The sequence below is a fragment of the Podarcis cretensis genome (assembly GCF_951804945.1).
Source record: "Podarcis cretensis genome assembly, chromosome: 6".
In the NCBI taxonomy this organism is placed as follows: Eukaryota; Metazoa; Chordata; class Lepidosauria; order Squamata; family Lacertidae; genus Podarcis; species Podarcis cretensis.
Genome location: NC_137175.1, coordinates 8,375,055 through 8,392,283, shown reverse-complemented (window position 1 = coordinate 8,392,283; position 17,229 = coordinate 8,375,055). Strand labels below are relative to the sequence as shown.

General features: G+C 43.9%; 1 long non-coding RNA gene across 1 annotated transcript in view; it reads left to right on the top strand.

Moving 5' to 3' along the window:
• The window catches only part of LOC307218158, a 44,243-nt gene extending 27,415 nt beyond the window's left edge, over nucleotides 1–16,828 (top strand). The window contains exon 3 of the long non-coding RNA XR_013839835.1: nucleotides 16,689–16,828. This is a non-coding gene — a long non-coding RNA (uncharacterized lncRNA). The remainder of the gene's footprint in view (nucleotides 1–16,688) is intronic.
• The last annotated feature ends 401 nt before the right edge of the window (nucleotides 16,829–17,229 follow it).

Genomic DNA, 17,229 nt, shown 5'->3' with positions numbered 1-17,229 from the left:
AAAGAAAACCTCTTTAGATAGCCTGTTAATTGTGTGCCTGAAACACAGTATTAAACACTTAGTAATCCGTAATCAGTTTCTCTGCATCTTGGCTAGGGCAAAGAGAGTGGGGAAATGGCATGAAATATTTGCTCATTACTCGGGAGATTCCTTTTTCTCCCTTCTCACTCCACGGAGCTAATGAAACTTCTCATTTCTTAAGCCACCAAATTGTTCTTTTCAGTTTTACTCATGGAGAGAGAGAGAGAGACGGGGAGAGAGAGCAGTTTTAATGAGTTAGAGTTTCCAAGTTATTGATATGAGTGTATCAATTCTCGCCCACCACACTCCCAAAATCTTTTTAAAATATTTTCTTTTATAATGGGGAGGAGCTTTAGCTCCAGGGCAGAGGTAGCAATGGAGGAGATTTGGTTCCATTTGCATTTAAAGGTGACTTTACCCGATTCACAATTCCCATACCAATAAACAAACTGAAACACAGCTATCCTTCCAAACAAACGCATCTCCAAATCTTGCAATGCTATTCTGCACCAATGGGTACAGAAATGCATATACTAGGGTAAAGCATTTATACAAATGCAGTTTGTTTATTTTATTTAACAAAATTTATATGCCACTGGATTGTAATAAAACCTCAAAGCAGTTTACCACCCCCCTCCAAAAAAAGGTTATCTGTAAAAGACAGTGAGAAACAGGTACTTAAAAAAAATTAAAAACTAAAATCAACAGTAAAAATATCAGTAAAAAGAAATTAAAATACTTGTAACTTTCCACATGTCTGCATGTTGTTGTTGTTTAGTCGTTTAATCATGTCTGACTCTTCATGACCCCATGGACCAGAGCACGCCAGGCACTTCTGTCTTCCACGGCCTCCTGCAGTTTGGTCAAACTCATGATGGTAACTTTGAGAACACTGCCCAACCACCTCGTCCTCTGTCACCCCCTTCTCCTTGTGCCCTCCATCTTTCCTAACATCAGGGTCTTTTCCAGGGAATCTTCTCTTCTCATGAGGTGGCCAAAGTATTGGAGCCTCAGCTTCATCATCTGTCCTTCCAGTGAGCACTCAGGGCTGATTTCCTTCTGAATGGAGAGATTTGATCTTCTTGCAGTCCATGGGACTCTCAAGAGTCTCCTCCAGCACCAGAATTCAAAAGCATCAATTCTTCGGCAATCATCCTTCTTTATGGTCCAGCTCTCACCTCCATACATCACTACTGGGAAAACCATAGCTTGAACTATACAGACCTTTGTTGGCAAGGTGATGTCTCTGCTTTTTAAGATGCTGTCTATGTTCGTCATTGCTTTTCTCCCTAGAAGCAAGCCTCTTTTAATTTTGTGACTGCTGTCACCATCTGCAGTGATCATGAACCCAAGAAAGTAAAATCTCTCACTGCCTCCATTTCTTCCCCTTCTATTTGCCAGGAGGTGATAGAACCAGTGGCCATGATCTTCATTTTTTTGAAGTTGAGCTTCAGAACGTATTTTGCACTCTCTTTCACCCTCAATAAAAGGTTCTTTAATTCCTCCTCACTTTCTACCAACATGGTTTTCACTAGTGGGAAAACCATAGCTTTAACTATACAGACATGTCTGCATAGGCTTACCTAAACAAAAATGTTTTATGCAGGTATTGCAAAGGTTATTCTTATTCTTATTTATTATTATTTATATCTCACTTTTTCTCTGAAGAGCTCAAGGTAGCATACATTGTCCTCCTCATACGCGCTATTCTCCCAACAACCCTTTGAGGTAGGTTAAGCTGACATTATAACGGGGAACCCTCCTTGACCCACTGCCTTTCCACACAACAGAACCTGCCTTGGGGCTGGCAGAGGGAACATCCAGCAGCAGTCAGAAAGCATCCACCCAGGCTTGCAGATTGCAGGATGCTATATCAGAGGGTGATTATCGTTCTCCCTCTTTCGGCTCGTTTCCCACCTGCTTTCAATCTGTCTCCTGCTCCAACAGGATGCCCTGGCTGCCACCCCATGCGACTGTTTTTTTTTTTTTTTATAAAAAGTATAGTGCATAAGCTGCCTCTCTCCCCTACAGATAACACACAGAATGTGGGGGGGACAGACCATTAGCTCTGCCTAGACAAGGTTAGATGTTGGAGGTGGAGGTCAGCTCTGGAGCAGATTCAGGAGAAACCCCGCTGACTCGATAATCCACCTTTTGCCGGGATGTTTTTCCCCTCCCCTAAGTGTTTCTGAACATAATAGGAGAAGTTCAGAGAAGCCATCGCTCTCAATTGCCGTGTTTCACCAGCTTATCTCAATCTTCCTGACCTTTCATTTTAATATGCTTGTGTGTGTGTGTGTGTGGCGAGGAGTGGGGGGTGGGGGGTTTTTTTGTATTTAATGTATAGCCCGGGACTCGGCTCTGGAAACAGATAATCTCTACTTACGGTATTTTTATCCAGTCCCCCACCACCACCACACCCAAAAGGATTAGGATAATTCTGCCCCTTCGCTATATCAGAGGGTGATTATCGTTCTCCCTCTTTCGGCTGATTCCCCACCCGTTTTCAATCTGTCTCCTGCTCCAGCAGGATGCCCCGGCTGCCACCCCATGCGACTATTTTTTTTAATAAAAAGAAAAGAAAAAAATAAAAGAAAAAGCAATACACATATGACACCATAGCATTGCAATGTCAGACATGCATGGGGACAGACCTTAGACTCCAGGTGGCTGTTTTGCTTTAAGGTTTTTGTCTCGCTCGCTCTTTCCCAATCAGTTCAAAACTTCACAAGGCAACTTGGAAGACTTGGTTCCCATTTGAGCTTGGAGCTAGATTGATCCATGGAACAACTCAGACGTTTTCGTCTTTCCTAATCCAGTCCAAAGGTTGGAAGGTGAGACGAGTGCTACTGCACACAGATCAGATCAGATTATAAACCACACTGTCACCCTCAGAGGTAGTGTGGGTATCGAAATTAAATAATAAAAATAAGCAGTGCGGGTTTTTTTCTAAATTTTTCTAAAAATTTTAGGGGTACTCTCATTTTGACTCAAGAAAATCACCATTTTATAGTTCAAATCGGGGAAAATAAATACAGTAAACGGACAAAAGTACAAAGATTCACAAAATGTTTAGGGGCTTGCGTACCTCCAGAAAAAAGCACTATAAGTAATAATAATGCATATTTGTTTATATTATTCATTTATTTGAAAATATATGTGCAACTAATTCATAAAGAAATATCGAGATAGTTCACAACAACTATACATAAAGCCATACAATAAAAAATCATATTAAAAAAGTTAATATCAGAAATCAGTTAACTATTGTGGAAATATGCAATCCTATGCATTCTGTGGCCTGCATACGCCTGACAGAATGGAGAAGTTTTCAGCAGGTGTTTAAAAGTTGGCACAGAAGGTGCCTGCTAAATCTCTCCTGGCAGACTATTCCACAGGACTGTGCCAATGACACTCTAGGCTTGGTTTCTTGTTGTTGCCAGTGAGCTTCGCCAACTCGGGGAACAGCCAGTGACACTCTTGCAGATGAACTCAGCGATCGAGCTGAGATATAAGGATTTTGGCCATCCCTGAGGTACTGTCAGGAGTCCAGATTCCGAGCTTGATAACGCAGTAAGCGTAGGTAATTAAAAAGAAGGATTTATTGCAAAAACAAACAGATAGCTCTGGGCAGCTCTAACAAAGCCTCCGGCATCATTACTCAAGATGACCCTTCTGAAGTCTCCTTCCGGCGTTGACTGAAGATATTGAACTTTTGCACCCTATGTCTCTTGTTTTGCTTCCGGTCTAGCAACCCTCCCATTCGCCAACTGTGTGGACTTATTGGCTCAGCTCCCACCTCTTCCTTTTCAGAGAGGCTGTCTCTGAGTTTTTTCACACCGTTTTCTGCTCCCGGTGAGCTTTGGCTGTGTTCTAGCCTGGTTTCATCTACTGCCTTATCAGGTTGCTCATCAAGGTCAGGAAGAGCCGAATTCTGCAGCTGCCGGCTCTCCCCTGCCTAACTAACATCTAAGCCTCTCTGTTCCTGGCTGCTTTCTTCACTTGGAGCTGGCTCATTCCTGACAGGGACCCTAGACACAAAATGTTCAAGGCTTTGTCCAGAGGTCAGAAAAGTTTTTATGGCTTGGGCCAGTTCACAGTCCCGCAGACTCCGTGGTGGGCCAGAGTCTGTGTGTGCACACACACGCATGCACAAATGCTATTTCCGGCGCTCCTTCCAGCACGGAGGAGGCGTGCGCATCTTTCCATTGGGTGCATGAGCTTCCTGCAGCCAATAGGAAGCTGGCCAGTGTTGCGGAAGGCGGTCCCTGCTCTGCTCCGCACCAGTTTAGCGCGGCACACGGGAGCCAACTGAGCAGGCGGCAGGAGTCCCCGAATGGGCAGCGGGGGTCCATGGGTGGGTTAAACGACCCCCATGGGCCATTTGTGGCCCATGGGCCTCAGTGCGCTGGTCCCGGGGGGGTTACCGTGCGGCGTGGTCCGTGTCCGGTCTGAGGCTGAAGCGGGGTCCAAGGCAGGGAGTCGGGCGTGGTCAGGAACTCTGGCAGAAAGCAGGACAGGGTGGCGGCAGGAACAGGTAACCAATGATGTTGCTCCCGCAACCTGGGACTGGGCGGGCTGGCCTTTATCTCCTCTGAGGCATAGGGCGGCCCAGGTCCACAGGTGACTCGGCTCTCCTGGCCTGGAGGCAAGCACTCCTCCTGCGAGAACTTAGTTCCCTCTCCCTCTCTGCCCTGAGCCTCTGCAGCTCAGGAGAGGCTGGAGGGTTACTGGACCCAGAGGCAACCTCACCTTCCCCTGACAGGGCTGGGAGAGGAGCACCTTCAGGCAATGGGTCCTCGATCACCTCTGGAGCCAGAGCGGATTCAGCTGGTGACTGCTCCTGAGGATCCGGCACAGGTGAAGGCCCTTCAGGTTCAAGCCCCTGCCCCAGCTCAGCCGGCCCTGGAGGCAAGGACTCCTGGGCAGGCTGGGATTCCTCAGGTTCAGCCTCTGAATCAGATTCCCATGCCATCACACTTCGGTTGCTGACCCCTGGCTTTGTCAATTAATGCAAGGATCTTGAACCTGTCTTTGCAGCAGCTGGGGAGCCAGTGGGGATGTTTTAACAATAGTGTTGTGTGTCTTCCACCGGGTGTCCCCATCAGCAACCTGGCTGCAGCATTCTGCACTAGTTGGAGCTTCTGAACCAGGTCCAAGGGCAGCCAACACATGAACTATGGTGGTCAGTCTTGCGTTTAATCACATATTCTGGCAAAATCCAGACACGAAGCAAGAGCCCCTAATTGTCCCAGGTTCCTTTTTCCTCATTTTTGGTCCACTTCTACCTCTAACCATGCAAAGAAATGTCAGAATGAAGGTTAAATTCTTGGCTGCTATCTTGTTGCTTTGGTCAAGGTGACCAACTGAGCTCCCGTCTTTTGCGTGAAATCATGTTAAACATTTTAAATAATCCTTTAGAAATGTGGTTTGAGAAGTAAGTCCGGAAAAGTTTGTAATCCCATAAGAGCAAAGCTGAGTGATAACACTTAAAGAATAAATAAATCAGCCACTGCTGCTGAATGCTGGGCAATGGGAGGAAACAATTTTTGGCTGTCTATTCAGTAGTAAATTCCCATCTAATTATTGTTTGAATTGTTCCTGTCCTCCCACCTCACCCCCACTTTCGTCTTCAGATTACATTTGAAGGTAATTTGTATGTTTCGTGGTATATGGTGTCTGCTCTGTGATTTAAAAAAATATTAATAATTGTAATTTTTAGAAAGGTCTTGGCTTTTCTCAGGTTAGCAGAACAGGTTTGCAGTTCACTGAGATTACACTCTAAGCTTAATTAGGAGTGGATGGGAGCTGAGGAGCTTTTAGCCGGCATTAGGTATCCTGATCTGCCTCTTTTTCTTTTCATCCTGGAAGAATAACATTTTCAAATACTTCCAGATTGCTTCGCCTAATAGGACTGACCGGAGGTGCTGTCAGTCTGTCTGGGGAGGATAAGAATACGTGCCATCATTGGCATTGGCTTGTCGGATGAATCGACTGAGCTGGAAGAGGAGAGGGCTAGCAGAAAGGGACTTTGTGTTTGTCTTTGTGTGTGTGTGTGTGTGTGTGTGAATTGTACGTGTTAAGAAGCCTATGTGTGAGATAGCATTTGTGCATTCCGCAGCTCAGAGATGAAAACTTTCTGTTACCTCTGAATCATGGAGAACCCAGATCTTATGGGCTTTAAGTGTGTTCAAAGGGAGGAGGTGGCTCTGCTGTCTTTGGAAAAACAGAGCTGGGGGCTAATGAATTCAACCTCTCTCACACATGTACTGGAGATAGTTATAGGGAATACAAAGCCACAAGCCCCTCTCTAGACCTGTAAGATCCCTCAGATTCCCTTAGGGGAATATCCTTGGTTCTGTACCCTAGAGAATGGCATAGGGCAGTGCCCCCAAAACTGATGTCTTGCAAAAAGACTTATCTTTTTTGCCAAGGCCCTTAAGATCACACCCTGTTTTTGTCTATATGAATTCTCTGAATTCCTGTTTTTGTTTTTATAAACTTTGATTTTCCTGTTTTACTGATTTTATGGGATAGGTAGATAGATAGATGATAGATAGATGATAGATAGATAGATAGATAGATAGATAGATAGATAGATATAGATGATAGACAGATAGATAGATATAGATAGATGATTGATAGATAGACAGATGATAGATAGATAGATAGATAGATAGATAGATAGATAGATAGATAGATAGATATAGATAGATAGATGATAGATGATAGATAGATGATAGATAGATAGATGATAGATAGTTAGATATAGATAGATAGATATAGATAGATAGATAGATAGATAGATGATAGATAGATAGATAGATAGATAGATAGATAGATAGATGATAGATAGATAGATGATAGATGATAGATACATAGATATAGATAGATGATAGATAAATGATAGATAGATAGATGATAGATAGATAGATATAGATAGATAGATAGATAGATAGATAGATAGATAGATAGATAGATAGATGATAGATAGATATAGATGATAGATAGATAGATAGATAGATAGATAGATAGATAGATAGATAGATGATAGATATAGATGATAGATAGATGATAGATAGATGATAGATAGTTCACTGGTCTTTTTATGTTGCACACTGTTTTTTAAAAATATATTAAGCCATTTATAAATGATTTTTTAAAAATATATTAAGCCATTTATAAATGATTTAAATAAATCATATACATCTGATCAGCTTAGAACTGATTTTTGCATTCCCCACTTCCTCACTTGGGAATGCCATTGGAGTTTAAGTCTATACTTGTCCATCTGCACTCTCAGGCCTCTTGCCTACAATCTCCCCGTATGTGTCTCCAAGATATCTGGACCCTAAGAAGCTTCAGTCTGGAGCCTCTGTCTGGAAACAAAGCCGGTGGACTCCCATTTCTAAACCGCCCGCCATTCTTTTGCACCAGAAGCCACAGCATCCAGAGAGTCGGCTGCAGGAAGAGTTTTGCACATTCTTCAGACTGACATCTGACGGAGTGATTTGTCAGGTAAACAGCCCTCACTCTGTTCCTAAGTCACTAGCCGTGGCATTTCAGTTTGAGTTTAACTCATGTGATGGAAACTTACTGGCTGGTGTCCTTCCTCCTTGTTGTTCACGTTTCACGCTTCACTGCTTTAGTCATTTTGATGTCCTCCTCCTCTCTGGAGTGGGCCTCGCCGTCGGCAGTAATGCATTATTAACTTTCCCTTTCTGGGCACAAGCAATCAAAAATTAATAAACGCATACAAAGTATTTCCAGTTCAGCTGCCTCTCTCTCTCTCTCTCTCTCTCTCTCTCTCTCTCTCTCTCTCCCCCTCCCTCCCTCCCTCCCTCCCTCCCTCCACCAGCACCCCTCACTTTTGTTAACAAACATCGTTGATGTGATGCACTTCTGCAGCTGTCACAACCCACTTGCTCCGAAAATGGGATTTTACCCGAATGAGTGGATGGAATTTGCTGCCCGACATCTTAATCCAATTCCCGGCTCATGGATGAAAAGTCTTTGTTTCATCAGGGCCTTGACAAACCCTGACCTCCTTAACTCCTTCTTTTTTTATTATTGGAGGTTTAATGGATCACATCTTTAAGGGAGGGGAGGGAGAACGGAAAGGGGGGTGAGTTCCTCGGGGTCTCGTTCGGCTTTTCTGTAGACGGAAGCAAACTGGACAGCTACTTTTGTTAAAAGTCAAATTGATGCTTGGCATTAGATGAACATGTCCATTTTGGTTTCTCCCAGTTTCTAATTTTTCCACAATTAATTTTGCCCCATTTCTTCATCACTTTGCTAATTCTCCATTCAAAACAATCACCAAGCAGTTTTGTGTCTATTACTTTAAATATATGTACTTCTACAAGCAATTCCTCCCAATATAACATAGGTCGCAGATTGCTGTTGACACCCTCCCCCCAAAAATTTCATTTTCATACACACTTTTTGGCTGAAGAATTTTATTGTGAAATTCAGAGATATGAAGGCTAGCTGTATTTCAAACATATGCAAGCCTATTGAGACCAGCCTTAGCACTTGCTTTCCAATCCTTACCAAAAAGGGGGGTAAATTCTGACACATTGTCTACTAGGCTTTAAACAATTGGTGAAATATTTTCAACAGTGTATCCCTCCCCCCTCCACGCACCGGATTTAGGTTTGATGAGGCCCTAAGCTACTGAAGGTAATGGGGCCCTTTATATGTCCAGCTGTCCTTTGTCAACAACAAATTGTCACTGGTTTTTATGTTGAATATATGATATATGGTAGTTTATGGACCTAATAGGTATCTAAAGCCAATTGCATATAACAAATAGGAGCCTACATACAGCCTTGCTGTATGTAGGTTTTATTTTATTTGTTTTTTATCTTATATTTTGGAAATGTATATCCAGTTTTTTTCCTTTAATTTTTTTTAGGGGGCCCCCAAGAGAGTGGGGCCCTAAGCTATAGCTTGTTTAGCTTATATGTAAATCCAGCACTGCTCTTGTGTGGTTTTCACTGAGGAGAAACAGGCATCTAAAATCCTGGCTGAGAAAATGGCATGTTTTTTGGAGAGGACAGTTTGAAGTAATGAAATGACCGGTGGGGAAAGGGTCAAGTGCCTCTCCCCTCCTGCTTCTCTACTCTCACAGGTTCCCCTGACCATGATGGCACTCTGACATGCTGTAGCATGGGCTCTGGCCGATCCTTCTGCAAGAAAAGACCCTTCTGCAATGGACATCTCCATTCAAAGCACATTCATTCATACGCAACTGCTGTTGGTTTCCACAAAGGGGCTCTTGGCAAGGTTGTAAATGAGGTAAATTGCAAAATGCTGCTCCATGGATAAAACCATTGTGGATCAGGGCAGCATATATATTTAAAGACACCTTTATGTAATCTTTTTTTGTCGGGGGGCAGTGCCAGATTTACGTATAAGCTAAACAAGCTATAGCTTAGGGCCCCACTCTCTTGGGGGCCTCCCAAAAATTTAAAGGAAAACAACTGGATGTACACTTCCAAAATATAAGATAAAAAACAAATAAAATAAAATCTACATACAGCAACAGTGTTTTGTTTTGTGTAGGCTCCTATGATATAAGTAATGGGCCCCGCCTGTTAGCCTGTTCCCTAAAATATCACTGGTAATTATTTCACTATTAATATACTTCTTCTTAATTGTATTTCAGTTCAACAATTACTTGGATAAAATACGTATACGTGCAAATGGCTTTAGATACCTATTAGGTCCATAAATTACCATATAGCCTATATTCAACACAAAAAACAGTGACAATTTGTTGTTGACAAAGGACAGCTGGACCTATAAAGGGCCCCATTACCTTCAGTAGCTTAGGGCCTCATCAAACCTAAATCCGGCCCTGCACAAGAGTCAAAGCCACTTGGAAGACAGTTTGACATGGAGAAATAGCAGTTTGTTGGGGAAAGGATTAAAGCACCACCCCCTTCTCCTCTTTACCCCTCTCCAGTTCCATCTCTTCTCAAGATACAGCTTTTTCCTTTCCAAATGGACTAGCTGGCTTCCTATGCACTCAAATTTATTTATCATTCTCGACATTAATATTAATTGAACTTATTAGTTGCAAGTAGTCTCCAAGCAACTTACAATAATTTCATGAGCGTAAGCATAAATAAGAAAATATATTATCATAAAATATATAAAGCAGATCCCCTTTTTTTAAAAAAATAAATTCCACAGTCACAATAAAGCAGCAGCGAGAGCTTTGACGGCAACAAATTGTTGGTGACAAATAGCAAACGTTATTATAGTCCATAAAATGCCCGGGAAATGAGGCAACGTGCCAAAAAGATGTTAGTGAATTGCATTTCATGCTGGGCTGGTCCACCCAGTGGCACCTGCTACCTCTGCCAGTGATGGAGAAGCAGTGCCAGCTTTGGTGCCAATTTCCAGCAAGATCTTGCCGAAATGGCCCAAAGTAAATTGCTACACCTCACCTCATGGAAAAGCCAGCCTTGCATTTCCCCTGATGCAAGGACTTTCAGCTGAACAATGGGAGTTTCCCACTAGTGGAATAGTTTCTTTGGATGTTATCCATGGCATGGAACGTTGGATCAGACTGTGACCCAGCAGGGAGCTGCAAGCCACCTACTGAAGGCCAAGGAACTAGACCAGGGACAGGCAATGTCATGCGTTGCTGATGAACTCCAATGCCCATCATCCCTCGCCATTGCTGGGATTGCTTGTAAGGCTTGACTACCATAATGACCTCAGGATTCTAGATGCCTCCCAGGGCTGGGAACCTGGAGGTGTTTTCATTAAAGGAACTATACCTAAGCTGAACCCTCTGGCAGATGCTATGGCATCATTTCTGCCAATGTCTACAATGTGGCAGCATATGAATAAAATATACTGCAAATACATTTCTGCAACAGCTCAAGCCAACCCTGATGACATCTTCTTTGGCATTCTGAAGTCACTAAAGCACTGTTTGCAGATAGAATTGCATTGGCCGTTCCAAGGTCTTTGGTGAAGAAACCTGATCTGCACTTTCAGCTGTGTCCTGAAGGAATGCCTCCAACCCCATCGTCCCCTACTGAGGTCCAGCTCCAAAGGCCTTCTGGCAGGTCCCTCACTGTGAGAAGTGAAGTTACAGGCAACCAGGCAGAGGGACTTCTAGGCAGTGGTGCCCTCCCCATGGAACATCCTCCTGTCCAGGAGATAAACAACTATTTGACTTTTAGAAGACATCTGAAGGCAGCCCTGTATCAGGAGGTTTTTAATGTTTGATGGTTTATTATGTTTTTATTTGTGCTGGAAGCCACCCAAAGTGGCTGGGATAACCTAGCCAGATGGGTGGGGTATAAATAATAAAATTATTATTATTTCCTCCTTGGACAGTACCCCAAACGGGGATGTGGCTTTCTTCTTCATATGCTTGTCTAGGTTTAAAAGAAGAAAGAAATCTTCACCAATTATTAAACATGAGAACATCAGTAGGAGAAGTTATCATCATGACTAGCAGCCATCAATAGCCTTACCCTCCACGAATTTCTCTTTCAAGGCCAAGCAAGTTGGTGACTATCGCTGCTTCTTGTGAGAGACAATTGTATAGTTTAACTATGTTCTGTGTCCCAACTTCACCCAGAATGGTGAACTCAGTTCTAGGCTCAATTAATCTGTGAGTATCATTTTGAATTTGTAATTTGTGCCTCTTAAAAATTGAAAGCTCTATCAAGTTTGTTTCTTTGTTTTGAGAATGACAGCTGCAGCTAAAATAGTAAACAGACCTACAGGCATGTAAATGGCAAGGGGATCATTAGTAAATAAGGCTGTTTACCCTCCGAGGGTTGTTGCACCAGGTTGAGGTTCATCTACCGGTATTTGACAGGACGGCAGATACCGTGGTGTCAGGCTGGTGGGAGTGATCAAAGCTGCAACAGCTGGAAGAGTTTTCAGCAAAAAGGGCTTATTGCACTTAAATCAAGAGAGGATAGAATCACAGAATGATAGACTAAGAGTTGGGTCCAGAGTTGGCAAAACCTATTGGTGTTTTGCAACTTTCTGACTAGTTGCAGGACCTTAGCCAGACTTAGCAGAGTAAACGCAGAATCCATGGAAGCAATTTGCGACTTGGCTGCAGACAGGATAGACAAAGCAGGAACCAGGAACTTGTAGTTAGGTGTTTATTATATACAGTGGACTATTTACAGGAACAGAGCACGGATCTTTTGCTAACTCTCTCATACACGACTCTCAACTCCTACACTGACACAGAACTCTGAACCACGAACTCTGAACTAACGCATTCCAGTTAATAGACCATTAATTATCACTCCTTTGAGAGAGCTTGACCAATCAGGGAGCGGTCTCCATGTCTCTGTTATCTCCAGGCAGACTTACTCCTTCAGATTGCCTTCTGGCTGTCTGCCAAACCTTAATTGACTCTGTGTGAGTAGCTGCACGTACACAGTTTCCCAACATCTCAACTAAAGCATCCATGACAGACAGCTATCCAACCTCTGTTTAAAAACCTCCAAGGAAGGAGAGTCCAGAACCTCCCAAGGAAGTCCGTTCCACTGCCGAACAGCTCTACCTGATGTTTAGTCAGAATCTTCTCTCTTGTAACTTGAAGCCATTGGTTCGAGTCCTACCCTCCAGAGAAGGAGAAAACAAGCTTGCTCCATCTTCCATGTGACAGCCTTTGAGATCTTTGAAGATGGCTATCATATTTCCTCTCAGTCTCCTCTTTTCCCGGCTACGTTACCCCTTATCCCTTGAAACTGGAAAAAATATGGGGGGTGGGGGGGTGGGAGAGAAGCAACTTTGCTGTGACTCAAAATCCTAGTGGTAAGTAGATCGGTATGCACAATTTTCCATGTTGTATTCTGCACCTAGAGTAGCTTCAGGAACTACTAGAAATGGAATGAAATTGCTCTCCCCAGTTCTCCTCTATGGTGGTGTACTTAACATAGTGCCCTCTAGGTACTGCTTGACTCCAATTCCCATCACCCCAGTCAGCAAAGGCTAAGGATGACAAGACTTGCAGCTCCATTTTTCACAGCGCCCTCTGCTGGATGGAGGACTTATTTCTTTGTGTGTTTCTGAATGGCCGCACACTCAAACATAAAATCAAGGGTTAGAATGTTAGATGTACTATCTCAGGCATAGGCACACTCCAGCCCTCCAGATGTTTTGGGACTACAATTCCCATCATCTCTTACCACTGGTCCTGTTAGCTAGGGATGATGGGAATTGCAGTCCCAAACATCTGGAGGGCTGGAGTTTGCCAGGGACGCAGGTGGCGCTGTGGGTTAAAGCCTCAGCGCCTAGGGCTTGCCGATCGAAAGGTCGGCGGTTCGAATCCCTGCGGCGGGGTGCGCTCCCGCTGCTCAGTCCCAGCGCCTGCCAACCTAGCAGTTCGAAAGCACCTCCGGGTGCAAGTAGATAAATAGGGACCGCTTACCAGCGGGAAGGTAAACGGCGTTTCCGTGTGCGGCTCTGGCTCTGGCCAGAGCAGCGATGTCACGCTGGCCACGTGACCCGGAAGTGTCTCCGGACAGCGCTGGCCCCTGGCCTCTTAAGTGAGATGGGCGCACAACCCCAGAGTCTGTCAAGACTGGCCCGTACGGGCAGGGGTACCTTTACCTTTACCTTTATGTACTATCTTATTAGAAGAATAGTTGACTGTGTAAGCATGCAGATCTCAAATATTTCAAACACTTACGCTGGCTGATCACCTTGAAGGTAAGGGTTCCTATGATCCAAATGCATGAACCCACCTTAGAAAAATTGCTGTTAAGATCAAAGCATTCTGCCAGCTTTTGAGGGCTCATCAGTTTACACTGTAAACCTTGGGATCAAATGGCAATCAAATTGGGAGGGAAACATACGTTTCATGCACAGCGGCAATTCTACGTACAGCGGAAGTTAAACTTAGTGACCTGTGACAACAGCAGTAATTGACAGTGATTTAACACCACCGTTCTAACAATGCTAAGTTAGGCACCAGGTCTCTCCCCAGAGTACACCCTTTTATCCATGGCAGAAGCTTGCTCATTTATGCAGTCTGTATCGCAGAATAGCCATGGTTTCTCAGTGGGGAGCAGGGAGCACTTTATACATGATCAGAAGATCACTTCCCTATTGCGTCATGTAATCTTAGGCTGCATCATAGTGCTAAATCAGGTTGTGTAGCAAAGCTTTGCCTTTGCACTTTGTGGTCTGTTAAGCATCAACCTATTCTATCTCTCTGTTATTCTCTTGGAACATAAATTGAGTTCTTGTCTAGGCAAGAAACCCAGTCTGATATCTTTGCACCCCAGTGAGGTCTGACTGGATTGCGGGAGGCTATTAAATTACACAGTGGTCCATGTCTTGCAAGATGCCTGAATTGCCAGAACGAAAAACAAAGTGGCGGTTGAGAGATGGAGTGAACAAAATGGAAGGGGTGTAGAGCACCTGCTTTTCATACACAAGGTCCAACACTCAGTTTCCAGCATCTCCAGGTCCCTTGTCTGAATCCCTGGAGAGCATCTGCCAGTTAGCATACCCTCCAAATTATTATAATCACAATTCAGGGCATTGCCTGCCACCATGCGCACCCACCACTGCCTCCCGCCACCACTGCCATCTTTGTTGTTGTTGTTTAGTTGTGTCCGATTCTTTGTGACCCCATGGACCAGAGCACACCGGGCACTCCTGTCTTCCACTGCCTCCCACAGTTTGTTCCAACTCATGCTGGTAGCTTCGAGAACACTGTCCAACCATCTTGTCCTCTGTCGTCCCCTTCTCCTTGTGCCCTCTATCCTTCCCAACATCAGGGTCTTTTCCAGGGAGTCTGCTCTTCTCATGAGGTGGCCAAAGTATTGGAGCCTCAGCTTCAGGATCTGTCCTTCCAGTGAGCACTCAGGGCTGATTTCCTTCAGAATGGAGAGGTTTGATCTTCTTGCAGTCCATGGCACTCTCAAGAGTCTCCTCCAGCGCCATAATTCAAAAGCTTCTTCTGCAATCAGCCTTCTTTATGGTCCAGCTCTCATTTCCATACATCACTACTGGGAAAACCATAGCTTTAACTATGCGGACCTTTGTTGACAAGGTGATGTCTCTGCTTTTTACAATGCTGTCCAGATTTGTCATTGCTTTTCTCCCAAGAAGCCGGCGTCTTTTAATTTCGTGGCTGCTGTCACCATCTGCAGTGATCATGGAGCCCAAGAAAGTAAAATCTCTCACTGCCTCCATTTCTTCCCCTTCTATTTTCCAGGAGGTGATGGGACCACCTTGCTCTTTAGCTGCCAGCACATCCTCCCCCTGTGGAGCAGCTCGACCAGCCCTTCTCGGCCAGTGCAGTCAGACCTTCTCCCTTGGCGCACACCATGTGAGCAGACCTTCTTTGTGCTCCTTGGCCAACGCAGAGTGGGCCTGGCTCCTAGTTTCCTCGTCTCTGCTTCACCACCATTGCTCTGCTACCAGCCCATCACATCAGTGTTTTTTCTGCTCCCTGATGTCCACTCTGATTAGAGGGGAGTGAGGCTTCTCCCAACAGCCACTGCTAAAATTATTAAGACACTGGGAAGAGAGAAAGCCGTGCTCCTCAGTAGCAGCTGCCCAAGAGAGGATGCATGGATCCCGGGACATTCTGGGATTCAATCAGAAGCCAGGGGGTCTTCTTTACATTTGTGATGTCCTGATAAAAATGGGAAACTTGAACCGTATGAGTCTGTGTAGACCATATTGACTCAGCTGCCTAAGTTCCTATGATTAACCAAACAAACCCCTGTGTTGCAAAGAGAACGTCAGCAATGTCTAGGCAACACGATGACCATGTACATACGCAATAGACAATCTTTATAGAATTCCTTCAAACCATAACAAGTACAAAATGAAATCTTTAGTCTCAAAGTCTCTGAAAATCTTTAAATGAAGTGAGGTACCAGACTTTGTACGATGAAAGACAAGCTGTGAAGCTTTGTGTATTCAGCAAATATGATGTCCAACACTGAACAGTGATTCCGGATATTGACTACTGTTTCGTAGAATTCTTTGTCAGCGTGGTGGGAGAATATAGAATTGCTTCATAAACTGAAAATAAAATTTTACAGACGATGACCTGCATGACATATCACTTTACAAAAATTATAAACTATAATACAAACAGTAATGAACAATAGTACATACCCCATCTTATTTTGAATGAATGTATGTAAATGAAAATATCAAATGCTGTGGAACAGTGCTTATGTAATAATGTAGTCACTGCTACTAACAATGTTTTTTTGAAAAACATATAAAGCCAAATCCAGGTGGTGCTAATAACAAGGAGGTTGAGTTTAAAGGTACAGTGCAAAGTAACAATACAAAAACAAGGAGATTGGGATTAAAGGAGCAGTACAAAGTTACAGACAAAATACAGCTTGTCTTTCATCATACAAAGTCTGGTGCCTCGCTTCATTTAAAGATTTTCAGAGACTCTGAGACTAAGGATTTCATTTTGTACTTGTTATGGTTTGAAGGAATTCTATAAAGATTGTCTATTGCGTATGTACATGGTCATCGTGTTGCCTAGACATTGCTAAGTTCCTATGATGGCATTAGGGCTGCCATCTTGAATTCTTCTACAGCAATCCACAGCAAGCACCAAGATGGTGGTGCTTATGTAGAAAAGAGCCTCTGTAGAAAATAGTCTTGTTTTTTAACATGCCCAGCAGGAGACGACCAACGCAGAGCCAACAATCCAATCCAAGATGGCTGTCCTCATATTTGCATATTCATTAGAAGAGAATGGCTGAGGCAGGGATGTGGAGTTCAACACAGCTGCCTGCTATAATTTCTGCATTGTTCATAGCAAATGACGTCAAACCAGGAAGTCACGCTCTGCCAAGATTAAATCACCACAGCCAAGAATTTAAAGAAACAGTGGAGAGTGCCGGGTAATTTATGCTATGCTAATTTATCACCACTAGTTGGTTACTGAGTCGCTCTAAATTTATCTTGCATATATAGAAATGTGGCAAATGTTATGCCTTTCAGGGCCTAAAATGATTAATACTCCCCACCCCCCGCTCTTCCTTTCCTGAATTCATGCCTGTGTGTGCACAGTGGTAGACGTTGGTCCTTCAAATTTCAACCATGCCCTGTGCAATGTCACAATTTGCCCCATGACTCTCACCTTCCATTCTGTGTGTGCACTACATCATAGCTGCAACAATGCCCTCTTGGCTCAGCACCCAGTGCAGGGGAACTGGCCTA